This window comes from Rhinoderma darwinii, chromosome 9, assembly GCF_050947455.1.
Source record: "Rhinoderma darwinii isolate aRhiDar2 chromosome 9, aRhiDar2.hap1, whole genome shotgun sequence".
Taxonomy (NCBI): Eukaryota; Metazoa; Chordata; class Amphibia; order Anura; family Rhinodermatidae; genus Rhinoderma; species Rhinoderma darwinii.
The window spans coordinates 46,052,823-46,067,916 of NC_134695.1; the positions used below are offsets into that span (position 1 = coordinate 46,052,823).

At 40.6% G+C, this 15,094-nt stretch overlaps 1 protein-coding gene across 3 annotated transcripts in view; it reads left to right on the plus strand.

Moving 5' to 3' along the window:
- TSPAN4 (tetraspanin 4) overlaps nucleotides 1–15,094 on the plus strand; it is a 446,081-nt gene that overhangs the window by 26,220 nt on the left and 404,767 nt on the right. Inside the window, exon 1 of one of the 3 annotated variants that reach the window (XM_075837606.1) lies at nucleotides 14,073–14,174. The exons of the other annotated variants lie outside the window; for them this stretch is intronic. The gene's annotated coding sequence lies outside the window, so the exon portion shown is untranslated. Of the gene's footprint in view, nucleotides 1–14,072; nucleotides 14,175–15,094 lie in introns of those variants that run through there. 3 annotated transcript variants of the gene reach the window in all.

Below are 15,094 nucleotides of genomic sequence, written 5' to 3' on the forward strand. Positions count from 1 at the left end.
TGCTACAGCGGTAGCGACGCCACTGAGAGAAGAAACCACTGAGCGACTCAGCAGCTGACTTTCCACCCGGGCGCTTCTGAAACAAGCAGTGGAAGGGAGCCAGCGCAGCCTGCTGGAGTGATGTGCCCTGTGTGACATTTGAATGACTACCATGCACTAAATTGCCCTTGCAGGGGAAATGCCTGGCTGACCGCGGCAAAATCCACTGCAGCATTATCTGAACTCTGGCGGTTTCAAACTGAAAGGGGTTGTCTTTGGTGAGATATGATCTTGAATATGATTTGATTTTACAAAATATCAGATCTCTAATATTTAGGTTTGTCTCAGTTTAGTTATTAGTAGTGTAAATGTGAATTTTATGTGTAAGTAAAACATTTGTTCGCTTGCTAGCATTGTCAAATAGTGCCAGTTGTGTGTCAAACATGTATAAATTCATACAAGCAGTCAGCAATATTCCATATCTATGGCTACAGATGTGATGCCTATGATCCTATGGCGATTTACTGCTCTGATCAAGAATTTACACATCTGATTGTTTCAGTCCAATAGAAATGTTTCATTTGTCACAAGCTGAGAATTTTCTCTTTGTTGTAAACATTAGTTAAGAATTTTCATAGAAAATATTTTTACAACTATTTAAAAAAATAAATAAAATTGGATCGGAGTTCCTGCTTCCCATCATGAGGATGAAATTGATAGGGCATTACTGGCGGCTAGGAAAGTGTTAAGTTGTTCAGCTAGTTGGCTTTAGAAGCGGATTACACTGCGCTCTGATGGATATCCTGTCTCACTGTACAAATGATGACTCCGTACTGTCTTTTCACTCTAAGCTTTAACGTCAGTAAGATAAATCAACAGGATCAAAGCGAGTTATGCGTTAACATGCTATAGAAATCCCTTTCTTCCCCTCCCTGCTGCGCTCACCAATACTGGACAACGTCTGTCATCCCTATTATAGGGATATTTTCTTACTAAATCCTCCTGTTGTTCTCCGCTGTAAGTACCAACTAGCGGACATTATTCCTGTTTATTATTTCTGCAACTTGCAAACATTTATTACCTCTGATCATTCAGCTTCCTGGTGACCTTTTCGTTTTATTTTTGACTTTTCTACATATTACAAAATGACTACAGATGTGGAAAAATTCTGCTTACAGGAATAAAGGTACAGGATGAAAGAATGTGATGAAACTTGCGTTCTAAGCTGCCCATGACACCCTTATGTGATTTTTAGATTTTATTTCTAATTTTAAATCATTTTTTTTCTAGTTTTACTGTTATTGGGTTTTCTCGTTTGTCTGGTTCTCCTGCGGGTATCTCGGTGATCTGCTGATATGGCTTCTTCGTTGCATATTTTATCTGTATTAGTAGGAAAATAAAGCAATTTGTGGTACCAGTTGACTTAAATTGGCATGGGTTCTCTCATTGGTTCTCTCATGAAGACAACCCCTTTGCCCTAATCAGGGATCATCTCTCACTTTGGCAGACCCAGCCCGTACATATGGCCGTAAATGTCCCAAAAAACGGCTGAAAAATCAGAAGCAGAATGCCAACAATCATCTGCCCATTGATTTCAATGGGAAATACAGGGCTCTGTTTCGACAGGGCGTCTTTTTACGCCTCGTTTTCCAAAAACGGCACGTAAAAAGACGCCCGCGAAAAAGAAGTGCATATCACTTCTTGGGACGTTTTTGGAGCCGTTTTTCATTGACTATAGAAAAACAGCTCCAAAAAATGGCCATAAAAAACGCAGTGAAAAACGTGAGTTGCTAAAAAAAAGTCTGAAAATCAGGAGGTTTTCCCTTTGAAAACAGCTCCGTATTTTCAGACGTTTTTTAGTAAGGGTGTGAACATACCCTAACACAAACATTCTTCCAAATAACTCCTTCATTTTTTCCTTTCATCTTTTTTTTCTATGTTGTAACCCAGTTTTGTATATTACTTATTTCAATACTTTGGAAAACATCTTCAAATATTGCATGAAGATCAAATTCCCATCAACTGCTATGTTTGCAATAGATTTTTTTCCAGAATAATATACAGCAAAGTTTTTTGTTTTTTTTATGGTGGTGTCTGCAAATAATAAACCTATAATCGGCACAGTCTTATGTCCAGAAGTTCCTCCTGTTGTGTGAGCTGCTTTGGATGGGCGGCTCACATGTAACAACTGAGAGCGCTGGGCCGTAGCACAAAGGGAACATGCAACAGGGGAATATTGTGTCCGGGAGGGAGCTTGTATATGGTTGAGGCTTTGTGGCTGACCCTGGGGTGGCATTGTGGTTTGCAGTTTGAACACATTGGGGATGGGAATGGGTGCAAGTTATGGCTACAAGGGGTTGGGCTTACGTTTTGAGGGCATTAGCATTAACAATAAGGGTACATTGTGGCTGTCAATGGGGGCATTGTGACTGGAAATGGGCATCTTGCACAGTTTTTGAGAACAAATGGAGGCTGGTACTGCAATATATAGTTTTTTGACTTGTATAAAAGCACTTGGCCTATGACCTCATGCATTTATATGGTCACATGACAAGCAACCTGCCACTATCATAAAGGCTATAACGCTGCTGCATTTTAGTGTGTTGTGCCACCCCTAATTCTAGTAATGACCACACCAGATGTCTCACGTGTCCTCCCATTTTCTTCCAACCTTCCCCCCCAACCTTATTGCTACCCACTTCTAATCTGGTACAAAGGTCCTCACCAGCTACACCTTGGCGGCATAGTTTAATAGACGGAACCTATGGGCCTTGAAGGACTCCTACTTCGAATACTATAAACCTGCAAGATCTAAAGACCTCCGAGGACTTTGCCTAACTCTATTACGGGATTCCTCCATCAAGCAGCCCCCATCCAGATTTCTCTTGACGCCCTTGGACAATGTCCATTGTACATATTCGATGACTATTAAACACAGGGCAATATAAGCTCTCTTTGATTAAGAATGGGATATGAATAATTAGCAGTCTGTGTCTGCAGAATGTATTAAGCTGACTGGTCTAAATTCCCCACAGTCCTGCAGATTCTTATCACAATATTTGTGGGCTCCAAAGGAGAGATCTCACCTAAGGACTGTTGCACACCAAATACTTGGCCAGTAATCCATGCCTTCTAGTGTAGGCATTTAAATAGCACCTTGCATTCTCGCCCAGCCGGGTAACAGTTAATGTTATCATTATAGTGTTTGGATGGTAATTACTATCCGGCGTTCGGCGTGGAACAAATGTGAAGCTGTCAGTCGGGTGAGGAAGTGAAGCAAAGTCTGTCTCGCTTTTGTAAAGCTGTGTCAGTGAGATTATAGGGTAGCGTGGCTTCATTTCCCAGCCAGCTGATCTGCTTTCTTGCCACACGATGCTAATGTTTATATGCCGCTCGTTGCTGGACTCTACATGTGTATGTGTGTCGCTGCCATCTGTGTGTTTGTGTAGCTGGTTATCTCATCATATTATGATAGCACTTGCTGCATTCTGTGCCATGTTTACTTGGTATTTTTATTTTTGTTTGCAAGTTGTGTAATACTGCAGAAAATATATTGGTGTTGTCCCAGCAATGTACTCCACATGAGGCACAGAATGAAAGCTTAGAGCTTCTTTTCTTTTGTAGAGGAAATGCTGATCCCAAATCTTGTGTTGTGTCTGCATTATAAACATGCAGAATAAGAATACTCTCAGGTAAGAGGAATAGATGTAATCTTGTGCAAAAGTAAGGACACCCAATGTACATTTTTAGGTGATGTAATTGAACCGAAACCAATAACATGTTGAATTTGCAATAATTTGTTAAACGTTCAGAGATATGCCATTTCCTTTTTCAGAAAGTAAGTACCCCTTTAGGCAGAAATAACCTCCACCCGGCCTTTCTTTTAACTGTCTACGAGTCTTTTGACATTGGCTGGGGATATTTGAGGGGGTTCTTGCAAACACAGTCCATTTCAAACACCTCATAGCATCTCAATTGGTCTTAGATCTGGGATTTGGTCACTCAAGAACCTTTTTTTTTTTTTTTTTTGTCCCCTTAACCATTTACTAATGGATTTACTGGTATGTTGGGGTCATTGTCATGTTGCAAGATCCACTTTCGGCTGAGCTTCAATCTTGTGACGGATGGTCTATGAAGAATTCATAGTGGCTTCTATGATAGTGAGCTGTCCAGATGCCACAAAGCAGCACCAAAACATAACCATTTCCCTCACTATGCTTAACCGCTAATATCAGTTTTTTTCTGGTGAAATACTCCTGTGGATATGCCATAACTGTCTATGATATAAATACCCTTTTAATGATGTTTTTTGTCTACAGCCGCATTCAAAGATTATGGCAGGGTAGACTGGTATAGTGAGGCATATGATTTCTTATTCATTACGGTAAAAAAATAAAAAATTTATACTGTTAATAATATGGTTATTAATGACGTGGGAAAGGTTCTGCAAATCAAAAGTGACCTAATAGTCTATATAATCTAGTTTATAATTATTCCAGCCACCGTGAACCCATACTAGGCCAGCCACAGTTTGGCTCCCCATGTTATCAACCACAATCCGGCTCCTCATTGCCAGCCAAAGTGGGATCCCCCCAATGCCTTCCATAACCCATCCTCCCAGTCGCAATAAATATTCAACTTTATCCAACTCAAAGACCACTAACCTGAAACTCCCTGTGCCAGAAGTTCACACAGTAAAATGAACTTCCCACTTGGCAGAAGCGACTATGCGGCAACAAAAACTCTCTGTTCACCTCTAAGGGTATGTGCACACACACTAATTACGTCCGTAATTGACGGACGTATTTTCGGCCGCAAGTACCGGACCGAACACAGTGCAGGGAGCCGGGCTCCTAGCATCATACTTATGTACGATGCTAGGAGTCCCTGCCTCGCTGCAGGACAACTGTCCCGTACTGTAATCATGTTTTCAGTACGGGACAGTTGTCCTGCAGCGAGGCAGGGACTCCTAGCATTGTACATAACTATGATGCTAGGAGCCCGGCTCCCTGCACTGTGTTCGGTCCGGTACTTGCGGCCGAAATACGTCCGTCAATTACGGACATAATTAGTGTGTGTGCACATACCCTAAGAGTGCCTCTTGCTAAACTTTGCACAAATACCCCCCCAGTATTTTTTTTTAAATTTAACTTATCCAATTGTTCAATTGCTTAAAGTGGGCCAGAAAGATTTTGGTATGCACGGCTCTATGCTACCGTATACTATTTTGTCACACTAATTTAAATTGGCAAAGGATTGAACCCAAATTTCCACTCCTCTTTCTGGAAAATTCTATTAAATAGCCTAGGTACCAATAAGGATGGGTAAACTACAGTAACATTGTAGCTTCCATGCAACTCCAATTATTTTTATACCAAAAAATGTGCAAATCACATTGCAAAAATTCAGAAAGGATTTTACCGTGTTTTACAGTAATTTTCTATCCCCATGTCGGTCCAGACTAAATATGAACACAAAATGACATAGACTGACTACTACAGGACAATAACAGTCACGCCACCGGGCTCCCAATAACAGTGACCACCACAGTGCCCCAGTGATAATAAAAAAAGAAGGCCCCTTGCACATGACCGTAAAAATCGTCCTTAATTACAGTCCGCAATTACTGACCCATTCACTCCTATTGTCCACAGACACCTTCCCGTTTATTTACGGGAAGGTGTCCGGGCCGTAGAAGTGTACCGCAAAAGATAGGACATGTCCTATCTTTTTACGGGCCGTGCTCCCATACTTTGTCCGAGGCCGTCCGAGCCCACAATCGCTGCCCCTGATTACGGGCATGGCCGTGTGCATGGGGCCTAAGTGAAACCTGAACGCAGTTCAGTATCACCATGGGTTCACCACCCATCCAAACTATTTGCATCCTCATATGCCGATAGACAATATGGCCTCTTTAATTTACTTTATCTATTTTGTGGCAATATTTCTTCTGTTTCTCTAGTATATTTGTTTTATCTTCTTTATAACTTGCATTTCCTTGTCAAACAAATCATTGGTAAACGGTTAACTGTAGGTCATCGGACCTCAGCATAAAAGAGCAACAGGTCTGTGTCTATCAGAAGATGGTTCACCTATCGATCTGTGGGGAGGGAAGACGTGTACTGAATTCTTTTATCTCCACCTGTCTAGTCCTGCTGAACGCCTTCCTTAGAGAACTTGTTGCTGACAATACGTAGCTTGCTCTGCACGATTCATGCTCCTATATCCATCCTGGTGTCTTCTAAATAACTCTGCTTTTACTAATGTGCATAATGTGTAATTTATCCCCAGCAACCTATTCACCTAATCTAACCCGACTCGGAGCAGAGGCTGCGGCAAACGAGATGAATAACTGGATGCAGCGGCTTCAGTTGGACAAATACTTGGACAAATACAACTTATTGTCTTCTACTTCATCTTGTACTTTGTGCATCCGCTGACCAGTTTGGCAATATTCATGATTTATTTCCTTCCTTTGTGTATTGACAACAAGGTAGATAAACAGAAAACTTAGATTCTAGCAACTGCAACAGATTAGAGTACATGTGTTTTTAAGGGGGAGAAGCTCTTACAAAATACATTTAATTGAATTGCTTTGAAATACAATGCCACAAGATATAGGCTACTTTTAGGGCTTGCTCATGTTACAGTTCACTGTGCACATGATATGTTTGAATTGTGACTGGAATCTGGATTGTTGGTACTGAAGACGGTACAAGCAGGAGAGTAACAAGTAATCATGGAGACACATAACAAAAATTGGAATGGGGCTAGCTCCATAATGAATGCCTTTAGTAGCAAGTGAGTTCAGAGTATGAAAAGCTTATGATTTTTTTTTTTGTACATCAATCTGTTACTTGTATCCTTTTCTTAATATACAGCCATAATGCACACAGTGATGTCACAGTACGAGGATGCATACAGTGATGTCACAGTGCCGTGTTAATGCACATAGTCATTTCACAGAACTGGAATAAGTCTCTCAGTTGAGTTAGAGCTCATCAATCATGCAAACAGTGATGTCAAAATACATTGATAATTAGGGCCGCCCCGTCCATGAACTGAGATGAGCTTCTCACCTCAGACGGCGGCCTGCTGCCTCTGAGGCGATGGCGGCGCCACTGAAACCAGCCGCTGCTACTTCCTCCTGCCTGATCATTCAGTGCCTTTTAACGACGCAAGCGGCGCAATGTCGTTGTGCCGCTTACGTCGTTCAGCCCCAGCAGACCTGCTCTGAAGAGAGCAGGCCTGGATTGCCATTGGACGGCACGAGCACGGGATCAGGTGAGTATGTAAAGTTTTTTTCTTTCTCTTAATAGTGTGTGGCATTATCTACAGGGGCACTATAGGGGGCTATATGTAGGGCACTATCTAAGGAGCTATATGTGGGGCACTATCTACCGGGGGGCTATATGTGGTGCACTGTTTTCAGAGGGACTATATGTAGGGCACTATCTACAGGATGGCTATACGTGTGGCACTATCTACAGAGGGGCTATATGTAGGGTGCTATTTTTAGGGGGGCTATATGTGGTGCACTATTTTCAGGGGGGGTTACATGTGGAGCACTATCTACAGGGGGCTGTATGTGGGGCACTATCTACAGGGGCTACTATCTATAGGGGGCACTATCTACAGGGAGCGCTGTGTGTGAGGGGGGGGTACACAGTGTATGGTGCTACTATAATCAGGGACATGGTATGGTGCTACTATAATTAGAGGTGCAGTGTATGGCACTATTATATTTAGGGGCGTGTTGTGTGGCACCATGAGAACTTTGTCTTTGTTTTTAGGTGCAAAAATGTTTGAAAAGTGAGTAGCTGAAGACACCTGAGCGGCAAACTGCAGAAATGGCCTGTGGCCGGGAAATGTCATCATAGAGGTCTGGATCTGATGGAGAAGAAAAGAGAAAAATAACTAGAGTCTGAAGACGTCACCTGTAAGTCACTTAATCTAAATGTTTATAGTGCCTCTAATCCCAATCAGTACTGCGGTCACTGTATGATCTGCAGAGAGATGATGGGTAGTAAGATTTTTTTTGTGAAACCGCAACTCCCAGCATATCCTTACCATTGTTCGGGCCATGCTGGGAGCTGTAGTTTTATGCCATACAAACCTATATGGCAGGGGTTGCACTAAATTGAGCTGTTTTTGTGCTGGTGTTGTATTTATGTACTGAGCTTGGTTCTGGAGCTGTATTTATGTACTGAGCTTGGTTCTGGAGCTGTACATATATGTACTGAGCTTGGTTCTGATGTTGTATGTATGTATTGAGCTTTGTTCTGGTGCTGTATATGTGTATTGACCTTGGTTCTGGGGATGTATTTACAGGTCCTACTCAATGAATTAGAATATCAACAAAAAGTTAATTTATTTCAGTAATTCAATTAAAAAAGTGAAACTCATATATTATATAGATTCTTTACACACACAGTGATCTATCTCCAGCATTTTTTTCTTTTAACATTGATGATTATGGCTAACCGTTAATGAAAACCCCAAATTTAGTCTCTCAGAAAATTAGAATATAATATGAGCCCAATTTAAAAAATGATTTTTAATACCGAAATGTTGGCCTACTGAAAAGTATGTCCACTATATGCCCTCAATACTTGGTCTGGGCTCCTTTTGCATTAATTACTGCATCAATTCGGCGATCAGCCTGTGGCACTGCTGAGGTGTTATGGAGACCAGGTTGCTTTGATAGCGGTCTTCAGCTCGTCTGCATTGTCGGGTCTGGTGTCTCATCTTCCTCTTGACAATACCCTATAGATTCTCTATGGGGTTTAGGTCAGGCGAGTTTGCTGGCCAAGTTTGACAACTTCTGTCTTTATTAAATCCTTGCTGAATGTCACTTATAATACTATTTTCTTTTACATTCTCCTGTATATAGTCCCTTTAAACATTTTCCCCACAATGTATGTTAAGCTTACTGGTGTATAATTACCCGGGGAAGACCTAGAGCCCTTTTTAAAATTAGGCACAACATTTGCCCTGCGCCCGTCCCTTGGCACTATACCAGTCACTAGAGAATCTCTGAATATTATGAACAGGGGGACATAAAGAAGTTGTCAAACTAACTTGATCTGTTTTTATGAAGAAGTGAGCAGAAGCCTAAACGGGCCGCTGTGGATATAGTGTTTTTGGACTTTCAAAGGCATTTGACACTGTCCCCCATAGACGTCTAATGGGTAAATTAAGGACTATAGGTTTAGAAAATATCGTTTGTAATTGGATTGAGAATTGGCTCAAGGACCGTATCCAGAGAGTTGTGGTCAATGATTCCTACTCTCAATGGTCACCGGTTATAAGTGCTGCCACTTCTATGGGAGTTACAAAAACAGCTCAGCGAGCTACGTTGTTTTCTACATACATGGTCGGAAATTACAGCAGAGGGAACACAGAAAAGAAGAACGGGGTTTAGGGGCCCCGTTCTAGAGATAGGTGTAGGTCACAGAGGTGGGACCAGCATCTATCTGACATTTATGGCATATCCTCAGGATATGGCATAAATATCCCTGATGGAAAAACCTCTTTAATGTTTGTTCACTAATGGATGGGATTGTCAATCGCATCAGCACCAATGGGCTAATCATGCAGTGATGTAGGAATCCCCATTTTCTATGGCATAGGTAATAATTATATTAATGATACACCATAAACTGAGTTTGAAACCATCAAGGAAATGGTCAATGTTACTAGTTTCATCTAGATGCAAAATACACAGTCCTATCTTCCTCAAATATATCCATCAAGTGTGTTCAGAATTATTTTTTTGGGGAGATACATTGTAGGCACGGGGTAATTCATGAACACTTAAAGGGTGCCTGTCATTTCAGCCAAGTATGAAATAAAAGCATGTTCTTATTTGTTACATCTTATTGATAACGTTCCATAAGTTTTTATTCCTCATAACTCTTTTTTTACCCTCCGTGCAGCGGTCCGATTCTCTTGCAGCACTTTTTCCCATCCACTTCATTACAGGGGTGTGCACACTGCGTGAGAAGCTTGCCAGCTCTATATGTGCTGGTGCTTTTTTGCCCTCACTTCCTATAATGCATTCTTCTAAGCTTCGCCAACTTTGTAGAAAATGCCGTGTGTGGCGGAAACGGCACAAAAGTTTACATTTTTCTTGCAAATTGTCACTTTTGTGCCGTTTGCGAAGTAGTATGCCAGAAAACGTATGTAGAAGAATTACATTTCGTTTAAAGTATGTTAGAAAGTTGTATAACTTTACATTTATACAGGGATTAAACATTATTTGCATAAAACTGGAAAACGCCATTAATTTGTAGCAATTGGAAAGTTGTTTGTCGGGGTCCTCAGCATTGCTTGATTCTACTTCAATCTTTCTTATACTACCTGCAGTTTTGATCACATATAGGAAGCATCTAAGAGGACGCTCATACGCTGATATGCAGCGGGGCATACATCATGTCCTGTTCTTGGTTACATTTCCATCATAAATCTTTCCACCGATGTTCACCACTAGGTGGACACATCTAACCCTACTTGAATTTAAACAGACCACATTCCTTTTTTAGATGATTTTCAGAATATATCTTGGAATTACTCAAATATCAATGTACTAATGTGATTTCAATAACAGATTTTTTTTTTTCTCTTAGCCGCAGGCACAAAATACAGGATAGCTGAATGGGAAATGTTTATTTCCCTGCAAGTATTTGTCAATCGGCTATAGACAGCTATTTACATCTAAGGATATCTTTAACGGAACGTTATTGCTGTGCTCTTGTTCTGCATTTAACAGAAAACAACGGAGATAAAATATCCATGATTAGGAGTTCTGTGAAAACTTCCCATGAGGGCATACCCTTACAGGTGTATTACGGTTTCAGCAAGTAAAGGTTGTTCATTATATAATGTAAAGTTAAACAGCTTTTTAATATACTTTCTGTATCAATTCCTCAAGGTTTTAAACATCTCTGCTTGCAGTCATCTAATAGGGACCTTCACCTTTTTTTAATGACCTTGTGGATAGCATTGAAAGTGCTGTAAAATGTCAGTTTTTGTAAATGATAAAAAACGTTATAGGATACGGTGAGGGATTTAGCATCAGTGGAGCGAGGCAAGCGAGTTTACAGCAGTAAGAGACCGTGACACAGTAAATATAGTACAAACTGGGCTTGCCTGTGGTTTATTTTTATAGTCCAAAATGAGAAAAAATAAGCCTCTTACATTTCAGGCACAACCAAAAGACACCTGCTCGGCTGAGCACTAACTAGACAGATGCATTCCCTCACTATATCAGGTACCTTCCTACCAGACAATAGAGACTCAGTTTGGCTGAGTTCACACGAGGCATATATGCTGCGTAAAAGCACGCAGCATATCTGCCCTGTGCGCTGCAGGGAATTCTGGGTGAAAAACCACAACAAACCTCACCAAACGGTGCATTTTTTTGCCCGGAATGTCCGCTGCGGAAAACTGCAGCACTTAGCCGACCTGCTAGCAGCGGCGGTCACATGGGATGAAACGTCATCCCAGGAGGTACGGCCTTCTGACTTGATCCCGGCCGGCTTCTTGGGATGACGTTTCATCCCATGTAACCGACGCTACAGCCTGTGATTGGCTGTAGCGGTCACATGGGATGAAACGTCACCCCAGGAGGCCGCGCTGGAGGGAGGAACTCAGATTTCTGGGTAGGTATAAGATTTTATTTTTCTTCTGAGTTACGTTTTTTGCGGTGGAATTGCTGCGAGCCCGCCGCAAAAAAAAAGCATCAACTGCTATTTGTTGCTGTTTTTACCTCCCCATTTGAATTCAATGGGGAAAACCCACAACAAATTAGCATCGTTTACGCATATACAATTGACATACTGCGGAATAAAACTCTGCACCGCAGGTCAATTTCTAAGCATTTTTTACACTCCGTATTTACGCAAATTTTTTCCATCTTATCCACTATGATGCTACTGTTTTTGCTGCGGATTCTCTGCAACACATTCCGTTGCGGAAAATCTGCAATATTTATGCAACGAGTGAACTGGTCCTTACACAGACTTTTACTCACAGACAGCAGGCGATGTCCCAGACTGAGGAGTCAAACCCATAAGTGAGGCAGTCAACTCTGTGTCTGCGCACAGGTGCAGCTGATTGACCAGCAGTCTAGCCCTAATGATAGAGATGGACTAGAGATTTGGGAATCCATTCTTCTCTTCCCCAGTCCAACTCCAGGTATTTCCAACAAGCCAGCTTTGAGAAGTCTAAGCTTTCCGTTTTAAAATAACCATTACCTGGAGACCAAGACACATACAGGACTCTAGGGGAAATGTACCTCCCCTCAATTACTTTACCTGTCACTGTCTGCCAATACTTAATACTCAGCTTGATTGCAAAATATTACAGAGAAAACCTTGATAAGCTAGCAGCCTGGGAAGAAGGTGACAGATAAAATTTAATATTCTTAAATGTAAAGTAATTCACCTTCACCTAGGCAGCAGTACTAGTATTACCGCATATAAAACTGGGGATAACCAAAGAAGAGAAAGATCTGGCTACAAGTAAGCATATCAGTGGTACTCAATGTCAAGCAGCAGCTGCAAAGCTAATAAGATTTGAGGGTGTATAGAAAAAAAGCAAAAAAAAGCGAAGTGTACAAATGTAATATTATCCCTTTTATAAATCTCCTGTAAAACCACACTTTAAATATGGCATTCCGTTATGGGCTCCACATTGTAAAAAGGATATAGGAGAGTTGGTGAGGGTTTAAAGGCGGCCAACTATGTTAAAAATGGGATGGGAGGTCTATCTTGCAAAGAGACTAGAAAAATCCTGCTTGTTCAACTTGGAAATAAAACGCCTTACAGGTGATCTTATTAACATGTAAAAGTATATGTTGGGTCAATACAAAGAACTGGCACTTGATTTAGTATTTCCAATAACTGTAGAAAGGACTAAGGGATATTATTTACATGTGAAGGGAAGGCGTTTCAGATACCAATATGGGAAAGGGTTCTTTACAGTTAGAGTAGTTAATGCAATGCCCTACCCCACGAGGTAGTAATGGCAGATACAATGACTGCATTAATAGAAAAGGGCTAGATGCTTGTCTTATGATCAATGCCATTGAGGATTATAAATAATTTACGAATTAATGATGTCTAATTGATCTGGGAAAGGTTAAACTTGATGGATATGTGTCTTTTTTTCAACCTATGTAGCAATGTCATTTCTTCAAGAGGATAAAAAAAAAATCCATCCTGGTCGCATATGTTGGACACAAATGTGCACGGATCATTGCAGTATATCCGTGCTCTGTCTTGTTACAAGCCGTGCACCTGTGTGTCCATCACATGGCCATGGACATATTTTTATCAAAGATTGACTGCTAGCAGAGAACTTGAAAACCACAAGGAATTGACTGGTTCATTAGGCATATTGGAAAATTTTATAATTTTTCATTATACAATAAATATCTTCTTTTTTAAACCGTAATACCCCTTTAAGGAAGAGCATCTACTCTCGTTTGGTAAAGCACAGCAATCCTGTTTGGTATGATATTTCATGCATAAATGATTGAAACTCTGATCTGCATATCTGAGCGGGTGCGCAGCAGACATTCTCTGTGGTATAATATATGACTGTGCTGAGTGCTCTCACATTGCACTGAATTATTATATCGGCTACAGAATCAATGCTGACCTTCCAATGTTATGCAGGACTATAAAATTCCAGATTGCGGAGAATAAATACTCAGAATTTCTTTCTTTCTGATTTCACTTTTGAATATAAAATCTTACAGCAAACTTATTACAGATGATATATGTGGCACTTTAATTTGCACCGCAGTAACCTTTGTTGGATCATTGTCTGGTCATGATAATGTTAACCAAAAAAGAAGAAATAACTTTTTTCTCCTAAAGCAAAGATGTTTCAGCCGCTGCTTGGGTTGGGTTTTTTTCTAAGTTATTGCGATTAGAGGACAGTTGTGTTTAAAGGCAGAGGACAATTACTCCAAGGATTTATAGAAGTTCCTATTTTGGATCTGTGTCTGACCCCTTCCGTTCAGTGCTCTGGCATTAAACCGGGCAATGAACTCTCTCTCTTCCGTTCTCCCCTCCTGAAAACCACACGCCTTTCACAGTTCCAGCAGTCTTGTCTTTTCGTCTCATTGCTTCAGGACTGTTTATTGGAATATATACACACCCAATATCTCCCAGACGTTTAGAAAGGTAAGACCAATTATAAGAAGAGTGTTACATTTTTATTTATTTATTTATAAGTGAATACATTTTCTTGAATATTTCAGGTATTGTAGTTGTCAACTGTAAAAGTAAACAAAATATGAGGGATATTCTCTAGTTGTCAATTGCTATTGAATTTAAAGGAGTATTCTGATATTATTAATCACAGCCGGGATAAGGCGTAGTCGGCCTCCTAGGTTGCCATTGAAGGGGGGGGGAAATGGATTAAAAAAAAATATAGAAACGAACACTGCTCTGCCATTACATCTTTTTGTACAACCAACAGACACTGTGTCTAAATTGGTGATAAAATATTCAAATGCCAGGACTCGGTGAGGACCTAAAAATGAATGATTGTCCATCTGACAGATATAATGCTGAATTTCAGGGACCAAGAGTGTGTGGGGGGGGGGGGGGCACAATCTGAAACCCTTGTCTTGGTCACCAAGAGAGCTTGTCCCACATTTAATAATGTGAATGAATGAGGTGGTAATCTAGAAGATAAAAATCCTTGCGAGTTATAGAAATCTAAACATAAACCAGTACCCCATTAAAATCACAGTATAATCTATTGGTTTAGATGGATATTGGAATATTTTCTTTTCTTATGGAATTTATTTTGGGTTGCAAACTAATTTTGATTGGAATGGAAACCTTTCTGAAGTACTACCATTAAAAGTAATATTTTTTTTTACTGCTATGTGTCTGTTTTTATAATTCAGATTATGCGCTTTTATATTGCGGGGAATGTTTTCTTAGGTTAGACCAATCTACATGCTCTCTGGATGGTGTGAACATGGGCAGAGGTCCTCCTCTCTACAGGAAAAGAAAGGTGTTGAGAAATTAACCTATGCTTTTATAATAAATTATGAGTCCTGTGACTTTGAATACCAACTAATTCCTGCTCA